Source organism: Euprymna scolopes, chromosome 6 (assembly GCF_053919585.1).
Source record: "Euprymna scolopes isolate OS-2025 chromosome 6, ASM5391958v1, whole genome shotgun sequence".
In the NCBI taxonomy this organism is placed as follows: Eukaryota; Metazoa; Mollusca; class Cephalopoda; order Sepiida; family Sepiolidae; genus Euprymna; species Euprymna scolopes.
The window spans coordinates 97,219,394-97,237,800 of record NC_136487.1 but is presented as its reverse complement, the minus strand read 5'-3'; the positions used below and the strand labels follow the sequence as shown (position 1 = coordinate 97,237,800).

The 18,407-nt window shown below is 33.9% G+C and overlaps 1 protein-coding gene across 1 annotated transcript in view; it reads left to right on the top strand.

Annotated features, from left to right (window-relative positions):
- Nucleotides 1-6,615: 6,615 nt before the first annotated feature.
- The window catches only part of LOC145277814 (uncharacterized), a 73,192-nt gene continuing 61,400 nt past the window's right edge, over nucleotides 6,616-18,407 (top strand). Inside the window, exon 1 of the mRNA XM_080129701.1 lies at nucleotides 6,616-7,010. The gene's annotated coding sequence lies outside the window, so the exon portion shown is untranslated. The remainder of the gene's footprint in view (nucleotides 7,011-18,407) is intronic.

Sequence of the window (18,407 nt, the reverse complement as noted above, 5' to 3'; positions counted from 1 at the left end):
TCACTTCCTGCTGAACAGTGCGCAAATGAGACCACTGAATGGTTCAAAATGGCAATTAGATTGAAGCACATGTTCCCACGTGGAAATTTGATAGCAAGCCCCACTCTTCCCAATGTTTTACTTCTACTTGTGCAGCCGCCATTGCACAAAGGCAGCATGCGTACCACAGATTTAACCGACATGTCCAGTTCAAACAGACAGAAGTATATAGAAGCCAGAAGTAACTGTAAGAAAGAAATAGAGACAGATAAGAGAGAATTTACTGAGACCACCAAAAAACGCTTCAAAGCAAAGAAATTAGGAACCCGTGACTTCTGGAAAATCTACAACAGTGTAGTAAATAATGGGCAATCAACAATTCCCCCACTATCCAACAATCATAAGGTTGTTTGCTCAGCAACCAGGACGGCTAACATGCTTGCCAATCGGTTTACCTCCAACTCTACACTGGACCCTGCTACCCACCCCACCCTGACTTTCCTTTGTGGACAGACACTACACTAGACGATCTGAAAATCACCCCTTCTCAGATGCATGCTATCATAAAAAATCTTGACACTTCAAAAGCATGTGGACCTGATCTCATCCCCGCTGTACTATTAATAAAGTGCTCTGTCGAATTAGCTCCAGTTCTCTACAAACTTTACAACAAAGGCCTTAATGAATCTTGCTTTCCTGCCTGCTGGAAAACTGCTTCTATGGTACCAGTTTTCAAGAATTCTGGCGAAAGAACTGACCCAGTAAATTACCGCCCCATTAGCCTCCTCCCATTTTTCGCCAAAATATTTGAGTCCATAATTAACGAAGCTCTAGTCCATCACCTTGCAGATGCTAAACTTCTGACCGACCAACAATATGGATTTAGGCAAGCCCGTTCAACAGCAGACATACTAACTGTAATCTCTGAGCATATATACCATTCACTGGGCAAAGCAGGAGAGGGTAGAGTGGTAGCTCTAGATATATCTAAGGCTTTTGACAGGGTATTGCATGAAGGTCTTCTCAGGAAAATCAGATCATACGGTATCACTGAAAGAATGCTTAACATAATTAAATCCTTCTTCGATAAGAGAAAAATTCAGGTTGTCCTCGATATTTGTACATCTAAACAATATGATATAAATGCAGGAGTGCCTCAGGGGTCTATCGTTGGACCTCTATTATTCCTAATATTCATAAATGACCTCCCTGACAAAATTGTCTGTGAGATGGATATATATACTGATGACGCCACGCTCTATAACAGACATGACAGGAAAACAAATGAACACATATCTAAAGAAATAGCAGAAACACTAGAGGATAACCTCTGTAGTGGAATGGGGACAAAAATGGATGGTCACACTCAATGCTGCCAAGACTAAACTTATTTCCTTCAATAACTACAAGAAACCTTCTCTACCACCAATTGCAATGGCCAAAGACTCTTTATCTGAAAGTACATCTTTTAAACTCCTCGGCCTAACGTTCACAGGAAACATGAGTTGGGGCAATAACATTGAGAGCATTGCCAGGACCGCTGTGAAAAAGGTAGGTTCTCTCTACCGTGCTAGAAAGCTACTAACGCCCGAAAGTATCCTGTACCTCTATAAGGCCACTATTCGCCCATGTATGGAGTATTGTTGTCATATTTGGGCTAGTCCATCAGCTACTAGTCTCTCATTCCTAGACAAGATTCAAAGGAGAGTCGCCAACCTGATAGGTCCTGAACTCTCATCTAAGCTTCAGCCTCTGTCCCATCGACGAAATGTAGCATCCCTCTGCCTGTTCTACAAGTACTTTAATGGTGAATGCTCCGACAAACTACAAGCACTTGTACCCTCTCGACATAAATACCACCGACAAACCCGACAAGCAGCAAAATCCCACCCCTTCACAGTAGAGATCCCTAGGTATAAGAGAGCCTTCTACTCCAGTAGTTTCTTCCTCAGAACCGCTAGACTTAGGAATTCCTTTCCGGGTTCCTGCTTTCCCAACTGTACTGACATGCAGAAGTTCAAGTGTAACATGAACCGGTATCTTGCTGCCCAACTCCCTACATAGTACCTCTGTAGCTTATGTTCCTGATAGTACATCAAAGTGGCAATGTGCTTTGTTTGGGGTGAAAATGTAAAAAAAAAAAAAAAAAGAACAAACTCTTACAAATTCACCAAAACATCATTGTTTATCTTTGTTGTTGTTGTTGTTGTTGTTTTTGTTGTACGGCATAAACCCTAGGCGGATTGAACCGGTTTCCTCCAAAGGAGGACGTGTCAAGGGAATATTCAAATCACAGGTTGTTCCCAGTCGTCTGTTTGGTGCATTTTTGGTCAGGAAAACAATATCTCTAGACAGCCTTATCTGATAGTACCAGATGCCCTAACAGGTATTACTACTCTGGACCAACGTGAACCCAGGAGCAATGGTTACTAAGAGGCAACTCCACATTCCCCACGGCTCCTAAATGAGGCCTCACCATGGAATGTCTTGTAAAGTCAAACCCAGGACCAATTGTTTACCTTCCATTCAGAGGATACACTTATATTGCCCCTCCTCCCATATAATTAAAATGCTTACAATGTCTCATGCATTTATATACCTGTTTGTGGTAAGACCATCGTCAGTGTTCATGTAAATAAATAAATAAATAAATAACCTTTCTAGTTTTTTTTTCACACAATAAGATTATATGAACATTGAACATAAAATAGCAATAATTACTCTATTAAGGGAATTTAAACAACGTTACACTTATAACAAAACTTTAAAGAATAATAAGTAATATTAACACTAACATAGAGTATCACATCAGAAGTAATACAAACATTCAAAGGAAATATAGAAGCCGGAAAATTATTGGGTATACCCGTCTGCTTGTTAAATCCAAAATTGGACATATGTTTCTTAATAATATAAGTGAACATTTTCTGATAAATAACACTGTAGATATTTAATAAAAATACTATTAAATTTAGTTATAGTTGCACAAATAATTTCGCAAGAAATAATTTAACTTCATAATAAGCAGTAGTAAGTCGAAATAAGAATGAGAGAATTAATAGTACACTAGATTAACGATAGTAACGAGTGTACGTATCGAGATAAAAATGAATGTCAACTACAAGAAAAATGTTTAACTAAAGGTTTATTTAATAACCGTCTCCACAGAAAATAATCCTAATCTAGAAAAAATGACACGGGAAGTACATGTGCTGATTCTAAGAAACCGTAGAAGATCGTTCAATAGCTCAGGTAAAGTAGTACGCCTTACTATTTCAAACACATACTATCTCTCAGTAAAAATAAAATACTACCTGCACTGAGATGGAGCATCCTGAAAAAGTGTTAACCCTAACGCTATACAACCCTGCCTGTTTTTTGTATTAACGAAAAACTGGTTATTATTATGTTTCTGGATAAAGATAAAGTACTGAATCACAGGGATAAAATAGGTATTAATTGTAGGCATGTCAAACGATTCTTGGATGGTAGTAATAATAATGATGATAGTCATAACCTAGTAAATCACTATGATACTCCATAAAGAAACTAATATACCTACCGATAAATTAAAACATTCCTGATTAAATATATATTAAAATGCCTCAATAGAGGTATTTGAATTAAGCTAATTCAGTTTCTAAGCCGAAAAAGTGTGCTGGGTCTTGAACTATGGTATTTTTCTAATTAGATTATGGTTAGATTATAATTAGTAATTAAACAATTATCTGTTTTGTTTTCCACTAATTTAATACACAGATTAATTTTAAAAAATGGGAAAATGGGGACTGAAAGCCATGCAGTAATATTAAGATGCCTACGAGTTTGATAAATTATTAACCACAGGTATTCTCAAAATTCCAGTTTCTTTGGATTCAAATTGTTTCGAGTTACATTAAATTGGATCTATATTTATCATATAACAATTAAGTAAGAGTTCTTGAATTTCTATTTCTATTCAAATCCCGTAAACTTAACCACTACATTTTAGACATTAAAAACCATGTACTGAATTTTAATGAAAATTAGATCAAGCATTATAGATATATTTACTAGCATATGTCTTTATTTTCGTAAAAGATAATTACTTTGATATTTTAATCTCTTTAAATATTAATGTAAAAATTTTAAAGTAAATAAATATGTATGAATATATTTAAGAATAAGTATCTTAATGACTTCTAAAGGCACCTAGTGTTCGATGAATGTAAATGCGCTAATATTTTAATCTGAAAATTGAGAATGTAAACGAAATAATTTTAGTGTAACCAATCAAAGGGTAACTGAGAGAATAAGGTAGATGGGTCGTTTTTTTAGTGTCAAACTTATAATAGCAAGACTGAAATATGGAATAATAACAGTACTACAAATATCTTTATCCTTTAAAAGGGTCTTCCCGATGTGCGTGTAGATATAAGTGCGAGAGTGAAAATCCATCATTTCCACTCTCGCACTTCTAATATTCATAACATTTTTATGAGAAAATATCGAGCAGGACTAAATATAAAAAGCAAAGAAAAGGATTGAAAGAAATTTATAGTTTCTTAAAACACGCATCAGTAATTTTTCTAAGTCGGTGTCAAAGAAAATTTGTATTTGCAGCTTTTGAATAGAAATGTATACCTGCCAATGAAACCGAGGAAAATATAAAGAGTGATTTGGACGATTAACTTATAATAAGTGGTGATAAGAACGAGCCAGTCAATACCAGAATCACTTTATAAAATAAAATGAATTTCTTTGAATTTTTCAATAAGAACTTTTCCTTTTAACACGAGAAAGGAACTATACTCTGCTGATCCTGATTGAATTAGTACTACAATTTTTACCTGGAATTCTTTATAATTCAAAAATTCTTTAACTGGATTTGACTGCCAGGTTTTGCTTGGAACAGCTACATTTAAATTCGAAATTTGTATTTCCCCCCTCTATAATAGTTATTTCTTTTGTCATTTTTAAAACCATTTTCTATTTCAAGAATCGCTCTCTACTCAAGACGATGTGAGAATCACACACTCCGTATTGCATTATTTCTATTTGTCCATAGTAAAATAGGGATTTCTTCTTTTCCGGATTCATCATCGCATTTCTATAAGGCGTCTTGTTGGCCGGGCATTTCAATTTGAACGGACATGTTCATCGCTAAAGATTGAATGGACTTATCTAAATTATAACTGCCATGTTCATCCATTTCTTGGTGACAAGTTCGTTTTAAAAAAATCTTTCAGTTGAAATTTCAAATAATTGGTTCACACATTTAATATGGTAAAATAAGAGTACAGGTTAACTTGAAAAGTAAACGAAGAGATGTAACGGGCAGAACATGTCAGTTGTTTTTATTGCAGCATTTTTTAATTGTTGCTTATAAGCACAGTATAAACGTTTGTATAACACGCACACACACACACACACACACACACACACACACACACACACACACACACACACACACACACACACACACACACACACACACACACACAGAGGCATGCATTGACATTCTGTGCATAATTTCAATGTTTTCATTAACTAAATTCAACTTCTGCTCAAAAGTAATAAATATGTTTAGTACATCTGCGCTTGTTATGCAAATAAACAAACTTCAAATGAAAATGAGTTTTTTTATACATTTCCACATCACATGTGTTTTTCATCTCAAAACCTAAACGCAGTCAGGAACCATGGACAGAGAATGAAAAACAGACTGACGCAGACGGAAAAAAGGGTCAGAAATAGAACAAAAAGATGAATCAAATGAATAAACGTTTATTTCCTCTTGAGAGAGAGAGAGAGAGAGAGAGAGAGAGAGAGAGAGAGAGAGAGAGAGAGAGAGAGTGAGGGAGGGAGATGGGGGAGGGACTCATTTTTATGTTTTAGTCCAATAAAATGTTCTGTTTCATTTCCATTATTTTCTTCTCGAAGAGAATGTAATATAATCGTTTTCATCGCGAACGTCACTTTAACAGGCGTTCAGAGTTTACTCTGTTCCTCTTCTTCTCTTAATTACATTTATTTATATTTTATTTAAACTAATAAATGTTGGATCAAGTGTGCCCATCAGTACAGAAAAAGAGAAATTCACGAAGGATGATTGATATATATATATATATATATATATATATATATATATATATATATATATATATATAGAGAGAGAGAGAGAGAGAGAGAGAGAGAGAGAGAGAGATAGATAGATAGATAGATAGATAGATAGAGGGGGTTAAGAAAGAACTGAGACAGAAATAAAGACAACGCGATGGAAAGAAGTAAGAAGAAAGATAATAAAAGCGGGAAGGAGAAGAAAAAAACAGAGATAGATAGATAGATAGATAGATAGAGAGAGAGAGAGAGAGAGAGAGAGAGAGAGAGAGAGAGAGAGAGAGAGAGAGAGATAGATAGATAGATAGATAGAAAGAGAAAGAGAGAGAGAGAGAGAGAGAGTGTGTGGTGGTTGGATAGGAAGAGAGTTTAGAGAAAAAAATGGTTGGAGAAGGTATGCTGCTAAACAAAGACCACCACCCCCAACCCCTCGGTTCCAAACCTTTCTCCTATAAACCAACTTATCACATACGAGCTAATAAAACTGAATAGGAACAACGAGTTGCGTAAAAAAAGAAACAGGCACAAGAAAAAAGGAAAGAAAACGGAAAAGAGGATGAAGTTTTATATGACTGAGATTTTCAACTCGACTGCATTTAAGCATTGCCATCACCACGAATACAAGTAGCAAAAGCTGATTACATAAATTGGCACCGAATTGACACTCAGTTCCATCTCATACGTCACACTACTCTGGAGAACGTTGCACATGTACATCAGAGGTACGTGCAATTGTGCATGATGATCTCGACATCAATTAAAAAAGAATAACAGCGATTCAAAATAATTCGGATAATTTGTCTTCGTAATCGGGTGGTCCGTTAAAACTGGTTTACATTCATAAAAGAAGAGACAAGAAAAAACAGGTGCTGCCGCCAACGTGGTTGGAGTAAGTGGGACTTACTGGTTGACACATTTAATACATCCAACAGGTAAGCATTCTTGCTTTTTTACGTCTATAGCTAGTGTGTCACTAATGAACGTAGGTATTTACATCCCTACCCCCGACGTGACACAGGGTCGGAAGGTGGTCGCAAAAATGCATGAGCAGTCCCGTTGGTATTCTCCAGTAGGGACGCCCCAGGAGATTAGCAACAAACTCACTCCTTCTCAAAGAGATAAGGTAAATCCTGTGAGGATGGACCTCCAAGAACTGAATAGAACAATACAGACAGATGCAAATGACAAAGACATTGTCGGACTGATGGTCGAGGACGTATCCTCGATTTAGCATGAGCAAAACCTACTCAGGTTGTATCAGAATGTAACAAGGTTCGTTGTTAATATCAGTTTGCTCGTTCTCTCTCTCTCTCTCCCTCTATCCCCCTTTCTCTCTCTCTATATATATATGTATGTATGCATGTATGCATGCGTGCGTGTGTGTGTGTGTATACAATTTGGGAATAGTCACCTTGCAATTACCTTTACGACCAGGCTGATTCTGACTCGGTGTGGTGGCACCTTTCAGGATCTTATCTAGGGTTTGAATAGAATCTGCCATGAACATTCCTTGAAACGGCATCCAGTGATTTGTACATACACTGATTTCATAAATTTCCATATATAAATGTGTAATTCCTTTCTATTTGCTCGCGAATTCCTCCTCTACTTTTGGAGATAAACCTCATAATCATTTATATATTCTGAAACTATATTACTTAGGCTACTTGGATAAATATATTCTATTTTAATCAGCGGGTGAGGATAAGTTATCATTGGATCTGCGTTCTCTCTAAACACACAAAAAACTAAATACAATGGATTACTTGATGTTAGGTTATTTATAATTTGAAAATTATAGAAATTGGAATAGAAATATTAATTCAGAACTTGGAGCAGGAATGCACACAAGTCTTAATTGATTCCTGGGAAACGCCGTGTGTTCCTTGGAATAGTAAAAAACAAAAAAACAAAGAATGAAATGTATTTTAATTAATATTACTATATTTACCCTCCTCCCACCCAATCAATGCTAGGTACACCCTGGAAAATTATTAAAAAACAAAAACAAAACAACAACAACAACAACAACAACAACAACAGAATAAAAATGGTAATATGGTGTTATTTGGTTCAGTTTTTCGTTGAATCTCAGGTAACGCCGAACCTTCCTGCTAGTAATTAGATGAGATAAATGCCATGAAAAACAATTTAAACATGCGTTTATATGCAATAGCACAATAAGGTTACTGAAATCTGTCAGAAAAATATTTATTAAGTCGGAATCTATTTCGAATCACATACCTAATTCTTGATGCGATCCTCTACCGATGTACAAGTCAGATATGTCAAAGAATAATGTTGCCAGGACGTATCGCACAGAGCACGCTTTCCTGTCTTAAGTACAAAATCGACTTTGAATTATTCAATCGATGCTTCCGTTTATCTTGAAAGACAAAGGATACCCTCTGTAGAGGCAGCTGCGCGTGTAATTGTGAGGCAAGGATTTCACGTGGTCGTGCGTGGAAAGTTAGATGAAGATATGTTTTTTTCCGTGATAAAAGCGTTGTTTAAGTTCAAATTCAAAATGAAAGTTTAGTAAGCCAATCAAATGCAGATTTTTTAAAAAATAATAAACATTTATTTGTTTATAAATCAAAGTAATTTTCGATGTAATAACGTCTTCGTTGAATTGGCTTACTGAACTTACATTTCGAATTTGCTCTTAAACAACACTTTTATCACGGAGAAAGCATATCTTCATTTGATTATAATGTAATTAATTCAACTGAGCCTTCAGTTTTAAAGTTATTGCTCCTGGGCAACATCGAGTTTCTTCGTGACCCACTTCTTCAAAAATATAATAAAATTTATATTTGTTTTAATGAATTTCCGGTAACGCCGAGTTTCTTATCTTCATCTACCCCCCACCCTAAAAATATAAAGAAACCTATATTTATTTTAGTGTATTCCTGAACAATACTGAGTTTACCTTCCCCTTCTCTATCAAGCATATATCAGCTTGTAAAATGTACAACTGTATTTTTACAGGCACTTGTTTTATCAAGGATAGTGAACAACGCAGAGTACATTTTCTGGTATACGATAGTATAACAAAATACAGTGAAAAGCCTTTTTCCGGGCAGTGTGGCATTTCAAAATCTACCTTATATAGAATGATTCCCGAACAACGCCGACTAAACACATCTGTTCTATCTATCCTATTGAGCACTTTGGATTAACTTATAACACTTACCAAACATTATACTGTTTTATTACTATTCTGGCTCTCGGCCAACACTGAATTAATAAAAGAGACACGAGTTCTTCCTCCCAGGCAACGCTGCGTTTAAACACACTTATCGAGTATATTGAGCACTTTTAGATTACTATATACCACTTACAAAATGTCAAACTATAGTCTTATATTCATTGTTCCTGTTTAGAGCGCTGCTGACCCCCCCCCCAATAAAATTAAGGATGCCTCCAGATCATTACGAAAACCATCTTTTCGAAGTTTGTTGTCCCTCCTCCCTAGTTTGAAGAGAAGCTTAAATAACTTTGAGAGAAAATGCCGAGTAAAATGAATATATTGAAATCATAGTATTTGCTGTCAAAATTATAGCGAAAAACTCGACATATCCCTAACGAAATTTGTTCCATAGCACTCCTTAGCGGCGAACTTATAGCTTACAGGATAATACCATTTTCTTCCCCGATTAATTTTACATAAAAATACACTTTTAGATTTTATATAGATTCTCTAACCTGTTTTTCTATAGTGCACACACACACACACACACACACACACACACACACACACACACACACACACACACACACACACACACACACACACACACAGATATACCCGTTTAACCATTTACCGTTAGTTTATTAGAGTCAATTAAAATAATCGACGACTCACAAAATAATATAGTTAAATTAATTGAGCACCAATAGCATCTTCCAGTGAATTCGTTTTAACGTTTCCTTTGAAGAGAGTTAATATAGTGTATGGTTAGAAAAGTCCTAATCATAACTAAGTATTATTTAAAATGATGTAATAATTGATAACGGATGCTGTATGCTTTTCTGGTGATGTAATTTTATTTGCCAGTCAATGAGTTGGATTCTGGATGCAGTGCATTACTCTTATTAAAGGGGTTAAGTTTAATATTTCCTTTCTTTTTAGGGAGCTTCGTATATTTGAGTGCAAAAGTATTGTTATATGTGTATTTTATTAGCTGCGTGAGTCTTGGTGTTAATGAGCTGAAATAGAATTATCAGTGAATACAATTTTTTTTAACGTGCATCAAAGCAAATGAATAGGTTTGCTATCATCGTAATATCTCGTCGTACTGGTATTTAATTAATTCTGTTAACCTTGATTTAATGACGTGTTTTAACCTATCATAGAATTTGTAAGAATCGGTTGGTTTCAATCGTGGTCAGATATTTTTATACGTTTAAGAACATTCGATTAATATATTTCAAAGTATTTTGCTAGTAAAGTATACAGTCTAATCCGGATATAAGCGGCCTGAATATAAGAAAACGGATATAAAATAGATTTTCTTTGGTCCTAAATTAGAGCCTGTGTTAATGTACAGCGTAACCCTGATATAAGAAACTCAGATATAAGTGCAACCTGATATAAGAGAGATGTAGGAATAGGGAGAAAGTCTCTTATATCCGAGTTAAACTATGTAAAAATCCGAGTTAAACTATGTAAAAAGTCTCTTATATCCGAGTTTAAACTATGTAAAAATGAAATATGATAAGGTACGTTGTGATAGGTATTATGAGGATGCGGCGTAGCTCATACATCAGTTAGTAGAGAAGATATATTTTTTTTACACAGAAATCACCACTTATCAAGGCCTGGAGGCCACTCGAGGATAAGGGTTAATGGGTATACATTATTCAATGTGATTATAGCGTGGTAAACATAAGTAGTGGGAATTTTGTAAATTGGATTATTTAGGGAGACGGTTCATCATGAAAGAGATATAATAAATCGATGGGAGGGTAGATAGATAAATTAAAATAATGGTTTCGATTAGCAATTATCAGGGATATTCTGAAACAAAACTTGACTAAGATCATTCCCAGAGTTCTGTAAATTTTAAAGAAAATCTGTTAAGTCGTTTCGGATTCTATAAGGAACGAACTCACGCACAGACAAAGTTATATATATATATATAATTTAAATTCCTAAATTATATATATATATATATATATATATATATATATATATATATATATATATATATATATATATATATATATATTCAAGTACCTCAAGCTATGATCGAAACAAACGTCTAGACGATCGTCTGTGCTCCAGTAGACATACACGCACGATCGCACACACACGCACGCACGCACGCACGCACGCACGCACGCGCGCACACGTACACACACACACACACACATATATATAATGAATAACAGAAACAGAAGCTTTGAGGCAGTGCTAATTATAACATTTTTTGTTTTTAATTTCATAATTCAATTCCTATGGGAATAGGATGGTGGGATAAATAAACATTCCTTTATATTGTTGTTGCGATTAAATTCAATTCTAATATTTACCACATGTCTCGAGTTCGCTACCCTACCCTTCAATAAAAATAGAAATGAAAGTTACCCAAGCGGAAGTCAGCTATGCCGATGGCAGCATCGCCTATTTTAACGAGAAGAGATTTATAAGAAAAACAAAAATGCAAATTATTTAACTCGTACAGCACACTAAAGATTAAGTGGAAGATAAATTTTGCTCGGAATTTCAACAGTTCAAAACGCATCCAAATAGGTCATCAGTGATATACCGCCATCATTGCCAACTTTATGTACTATCATATCAACTGAGAAAGATAGCTCGACCTAACACTGTCGGATTCAGGTCTTCTCCTTTAAAGCGAATCCCTAACATAAAATTTTTCAAATGTGAAAAAACTGAACTTTTCAGCTTCTTCGTATCAAAATTTTACACATAAGATTGATCTGTTACGATCAGGCAAGTAGATTCCATGCATAATGATTCAGGTTTTGAGGATCTTTCATAATCTTTTATATGATTCGGTATTTTTTCAGCCATTTCATTCAGAATTTGTTTTTACATATGAATCATCGCTTATCAAGGCTCAGTCCATTTGAGAATGAGAGTTAATGAGTTTGTCAGGTTAAAGATGAGACAACATTGTGATGATTAATAACGATGTTAAGATTAAGCAGAGCTTTATTTAAAAAACAAAAACGGCTCAACAAGAATGCCGTACTCTGTCAAGGCAAGAAAGAGTGTTTTGAGCGGCGCCTTTCCAGATATGGCAACAGTGGCAGAATTGAATTAGAGTAGGGCGATTCCTCAGGGAAAGAACCATTCCTTAACTTGGAGTAAAGTGAGGATCTGAGCGTTGACGGTGTTTCATCTATTGAATCGTCGCATCCAAACGGTGGCGATGTATCGAATATACAAAATGCTGACATTTTAATTGAACCCATTACCTTGTACTATTCACACTTAATAACTGAACTCATTTTATCTGTAAACCTAATGACTATAAATTGTCAACAAAACGTTAACATGCTGGCATATAAATAACTTGAGAGAGTAACATAAATTTATCGATTAAGCAATCAAGTATCTAAAAAACGGGCGAAGAGCAGCTCTTATTAAATATTGTTAACGATTTATTGCAAACGATCTATTGAAAACGAATTGTCATTTAAATCCATTCATGTGATGCATTGAATGGATACAGTTGCATGGTACTTGTGAGAAATTATTATTCGTGTATACGTTCGCGTTGCATATGTACACTCTACTTTGGAGCCAACTATGATTCCCTACTCAAATGTCTGCCAACATCGTATGTAAGCTGTGTAAAACCTGCAGTACAGGAAAATCTTTGATAAGCAAGTGGTCCCATTTATGGAATAATTCAAGTCAATTTTCAAATATGATGCAAATTATACTCAACAAGTCCCTTGTTTTGTATATTTGCCCCTCTATCTGTTTATCTGTATATTCTTTCCCCCTCCTATTCCCCTCCCATCTCTCTCTCTCTTGTGAATTTAAATAGGACAAACGATTAAACGCGAGGGCACAAGAAGAAGAAGAAGAAGAAGAAGAAGAAAAAGAAGAAGAAGACGACGACGACGACGACGACATTTTAAGCTAACTCTCTTATCCTGCACACGAGAAAAACATCGGAGTCAGTCATCTGTCGTATTGCCTTCGCTTGAACCCGACATCCAAAGATTAAAAAAATATCAGCTTATTTTATTATGCTGAGAAAGGTAATTATGTCGCACTTACGAAGAAAGGGGCTATTCGATAGAAGTGTCAGAATTCGCCATTAAAAAAGGAAGGATTATATAGACTCACTATCTTTTGAAGCTTATAACAATATGAATAATGTAATTAAAACCCTAATTGTTTTCAATAAAAGGAGCAAAGACCAAACTTTGAAATAATAAAAGGTTTTATGGAAAAATATACAATATTTTTTTAAAAAATCGGTTTTCTTTAAAAAAGATTTCACGAAATTCAACGAATTTGAACTTAATCTAAATATAATAAATATATATAAATTCAAAAAATCACTTACCTATATAAAATACTAATCAATGGATGCTTCCATCCTTCATTTATGAGAATTTGTCCATATTTATATTTTATATTTCATTTATTTTTAAATAAAATAACTTTTTTAAACAACTGTTTGAAAAGACCGCCATTACGTAAGCATTAACCGGTGTTAAGGAAGCGGTGTTTCTTCCTGTTTTGAAATACGGTTGGATAAAAGGACCTAAAAGCAACACATATACGTAAGCCGTCAAGCTTTGTGCGTGAATAAATATGTCTCACCTTAGCTGGAAAATAATCACATTTTACTTATCAGTTTTTGCCTAAAAAAAAAAACACTTGACGAAATTTTGATTTTTATCTTCTCTCAAAGAAATACCTGAGTTTTTGATTTCTCTTTATGGAGTGAATTATTTTTAAATATCTAAAAATAAAAACCATTGAATGAAATAGAAAAAATTGTCGTAATTCTATGAAATTTTCTGGACAATATAACAAGATTATAAGGTTTCGTTAAAAAAAAATCAACGTGTTAAAAAAAAAGGTTTTAAACTTTGGACTTTACAGGTAAATTTCCAAATAACTGTTCTTTTTTGTTTTAAATTAGCTTATTTTATTTATTGATCTTTTATCTTCAATTTGTGATATATAAATTATAGGTGAGAAAATTAATTATTTTCATTTAAATAGACATTTCAAAATGGAGGGGGAGGGTGAATAAAAAAAAACGATTGTCTAGAATATTGTATTTGGTTTATTGGAAAGAGCATAAAATTTCACATTGAACCTAAAAAATATCGTAAAAATTAAACCATTAGAAAAATTTTGATAGATTTTAAAATTTTTAAAATTGAAAAAAATTTAACTCGTAAGATTCAATTGATTTCATTACGTAATAAACATGGCTGCATGAGCGCGCGCAGGCAGGTTGTAAACATTGTTTTTTTTTTTTAAATAATACTTTTATTATTTTTAAACAACTTTAATAGTTTATTTTGGAAGTATGTTTCATAAAGAAAATAAACAACCTACTTTAAAAAGAGAAATTACGAGTTTTTTTTTTTTTTAAATATTTTATTTACAGTTTTGTGTTAGGGGTGTCAAACATTCCCCCAAAATTCTGACACATCAAGCTATTCGATATCTTGTCGCTTTGTCTCTTTCCCTAGGATCTTTCCCCTATTTTTATAAATTTTAAATTGTGAACTTGTGTCAGACGCGATAAATATTAGTAGTTGTCTAACACTGAACAATTCGCAATGGGAAAGAGAAGTGATAGACAGTAGGAGGGAGGGGGCGCGTGAGAATGCATACGCTAGTAATATTTTTGCCACATACTGTGATAGAATTTGAACCAGAGAACGCGAACGCAGGGAGACCAGGATTAGATAAATATCGAAAGAAAGTGTATAGCTTTATAAATGCACTTAGAAAATTAGATAAAATATTGTAATAATAAAACGAAAATAATGCAAAACGCGTTTGTGACGCCAAACGCCAATAAAATGAGGCTTGCTGTAAATATTTGCTTAATACGAATAAAATCCAACGGCGCCATAGTTTAAGAGATCGCCGTCTCAGGCGTCTATTGTTAATTAAAATAATATGATTACTGGCTACTCTGTACTAACATGATTTTGTAACGCCATAATGACCAGCACCTACATACGTATACTGAAGGCACTACGTACTTACATACTTCCCCATGATATATATATATATATATATATATATTGTATCATATATATATATATATATTGTATCACATATATATATATATATATATATATATATATATTGTATCACATATATATATATATATATATATATATATATTGTATCACACACACACACACACATATATATATATATATATATATATATATATATATATATATATATATATATATATATATATATATATTGTATCACAAAAGTGAGTACATCCCTCACATTTCTTCAAATATTTAATGATATCTCTTCATGGGACAACAATAAAAAAATAATAATTTTTTTGACACAATGAAAAGTAGTCTGTCTGCAGCATATATAACAGAATTAATTTATTTTCTCCTCAAAATAACTAAAAATATAGCGATTAAAAGCTAAATCCCTGGCAACAAAAGTGAATACACCCTTTACGAAAAGTTGTCAATATTAACATCCAACATGTCAACTCTCAATATTTTGAGCTTCACGTGTAGCTACTGGAACGCTCTTCCACTCTTCAATTACGACGTCGCAGAGCTGGCGGATATTTGAGTCTTTGTGCAGCCCCACCTTCTGCTTGAGGATGCCCCAAAGATGTTCTATTGGGGTCAAGTCTGGAGACATGCTTGGCCAGTCCATCACCTTGGCCTTTTCAGTAAATCAGTGGTTTTGTTGGATGTGTGTGTTTCTTGGGTCATTGTCATGCTGGAATATTGCTCTGCGACCCAGTTTCTGGAGAGAGGGGGTCATGCTCTGCTGCAGTATTTGACAGTACATGTTGGAGTTCATGTTTCCCTTAATGAAATGTAACTCTCCAATACCTGCAGCATTCATGCAGCTTCAGATCATGACATTCCCACCACCATACTTGACTGTAGGCATAACACACTTATCTTTCTACAAACAACGTCCTGCAAAAAAAAACCCCAAAAAACAAAACAAAAAAAAACAAAACACGCTATCAACTTACCCACAGCAGAATTTTCACAGCCCGTTGTTCTATCATTGTTGCTAATTAATCCAGACGTTTCGGAGTCTATAAGGAAAGAACTCTTACATCCACAGACAACGTTGCATTTATATACTTGTAGAAGTTGTGTTTGAAGGCTCTATCAATGCGGTTCATAGGAAACACCCTTGACACGAGTTAGTATATAGAAGAATAGAATAATGACAGTATTAGAAGGTAATTTTAATAATTTTCAATTATATTAAGTTTATTTCCCAACATAATGCGTTATACGAAATTAAGGAATATCAGCACCTAGCATCTTATAGGACACATTATGTTGGCAAATAAACTTAATATAATTGAAAATTATTGAAATTATCTTCTATATACTAACTCGTGTCAAGGGTGTTTTCTATGAACCGCATTGATATAGTCTTCAAACACAACTCCTTTCACGCTGCACAATGCTTCTTATATATATGCACACACACACACACACACACACACACACACACACACACACACACACACACACACATATATATATATTAAATTTAACTGTAGCACCCATTTTCTTCATTCTAACACATTCTTGTTAGACAATTTCTAATATAATATTTCAATGGATAACAATTTTAAACACCTCATAATATTTCTGCGAATTCATTATTTTAAAGACCCTTTAATCTTTTTCAAGTGCATTTTTTTTTATTTTACTCATAAACGACTGAGAATATTTTTCAAATTTTTCAAATTAATAATGAAAATCAAAGATTGCTAAATAATTGTTTTTTCTTCTGATATAAGGATCTGTTTACTTAAAAACCTGGTTTTTATAATATTTTTTGTTTTGCATTTAATAAAACAAAAGTAAAGTATTGTCATCATTTTATTTACACACGGATATTGAACACATTTATATCACATTAGAAATTAATATAAAATATTTTTTTATATGTAAAAATTACATTTATATATATTAGTGACTTGGCAAGGCCACAGGAGAGACAACCATGTAGAAAATCCCTAAGCAAAATTTATCCCAAAGCAGCAAAACTGAAGCTGGCCTGCCAGGACACTATATATACAAATGTAGGCAGATTTGGGTATATTTTTAGGTTTTTAGGTGTGTTGAAAACGAATATCGCATTTAAATTTTCCGCAAATAAGTATTTTTTGAGTATTAAGTAAAAATATGTGCGCTTGTGCGCACAACTATAGCGACCACTTATAACATAAAGAATTACATTGCATAAATTACAGTTTTTTATAGGTAGGTTTTGTGTTGGTCTACCAGGCCATAATGACTAAATAAACACCACTCCTAAAAAAAACCAGCCCCCCCCTCAAGGTAGCTATAACGTGGGTGTCCATTTTACGTTAAATTAAGATAGAAAAGTGATCCCCCATTTTTGAAACTATAATTTCTTCATATCTTAGAAACTACTCGTTTCCTGCAATTTTAAACATTATTTCCGTTTTCAGCACCCTCGAAAACCTTCAATAGTGGTAATTTTAAAGGACTTTTGAGGATGGAAAAATACTGCACCTTTACCAATGTTTCAATCATAGTCACGTGTTTTCCCAGTTTTGCACATGAATTACAAATTATCTGATATCTCCTCAAAACCTGTGGCCTTGATGGTTTTCATGCATAAAGTAAATTTCACAGATTATTTTATACTGGAGATATTCATAATCGTACCCTATTTCCAAAGAAGAGAGATATAACATACGAGAAATATTTGGAATCTAGTCTACTCTTGCTGTTATTTCAGATCATTTAAAATCATAGCAGCAAGTTTTAGTCTCCTGTTTATCAAGGCCAAAGGTTTTGGATATATATATATATATATATATATATATATATATATATATATATATGTATATATAACTCAAATGACCTTGTAACGGATGTTGTAACCCAACATCCGGTTTACGACTTCCGGTTCCGCATGCGTACATAAACATAAACCCATAACAGCGGAAACAAATAAACACAAATCGCTGGACCGGTTTCGTTCGAACAAACGGACGTCCTTAGAAAAGCGAATATCTTAAATTTATTGAATAAAACATTTCAAGATATGGGAAGCAAACACAAACCGTGATTACAAATAATAATCATCGACT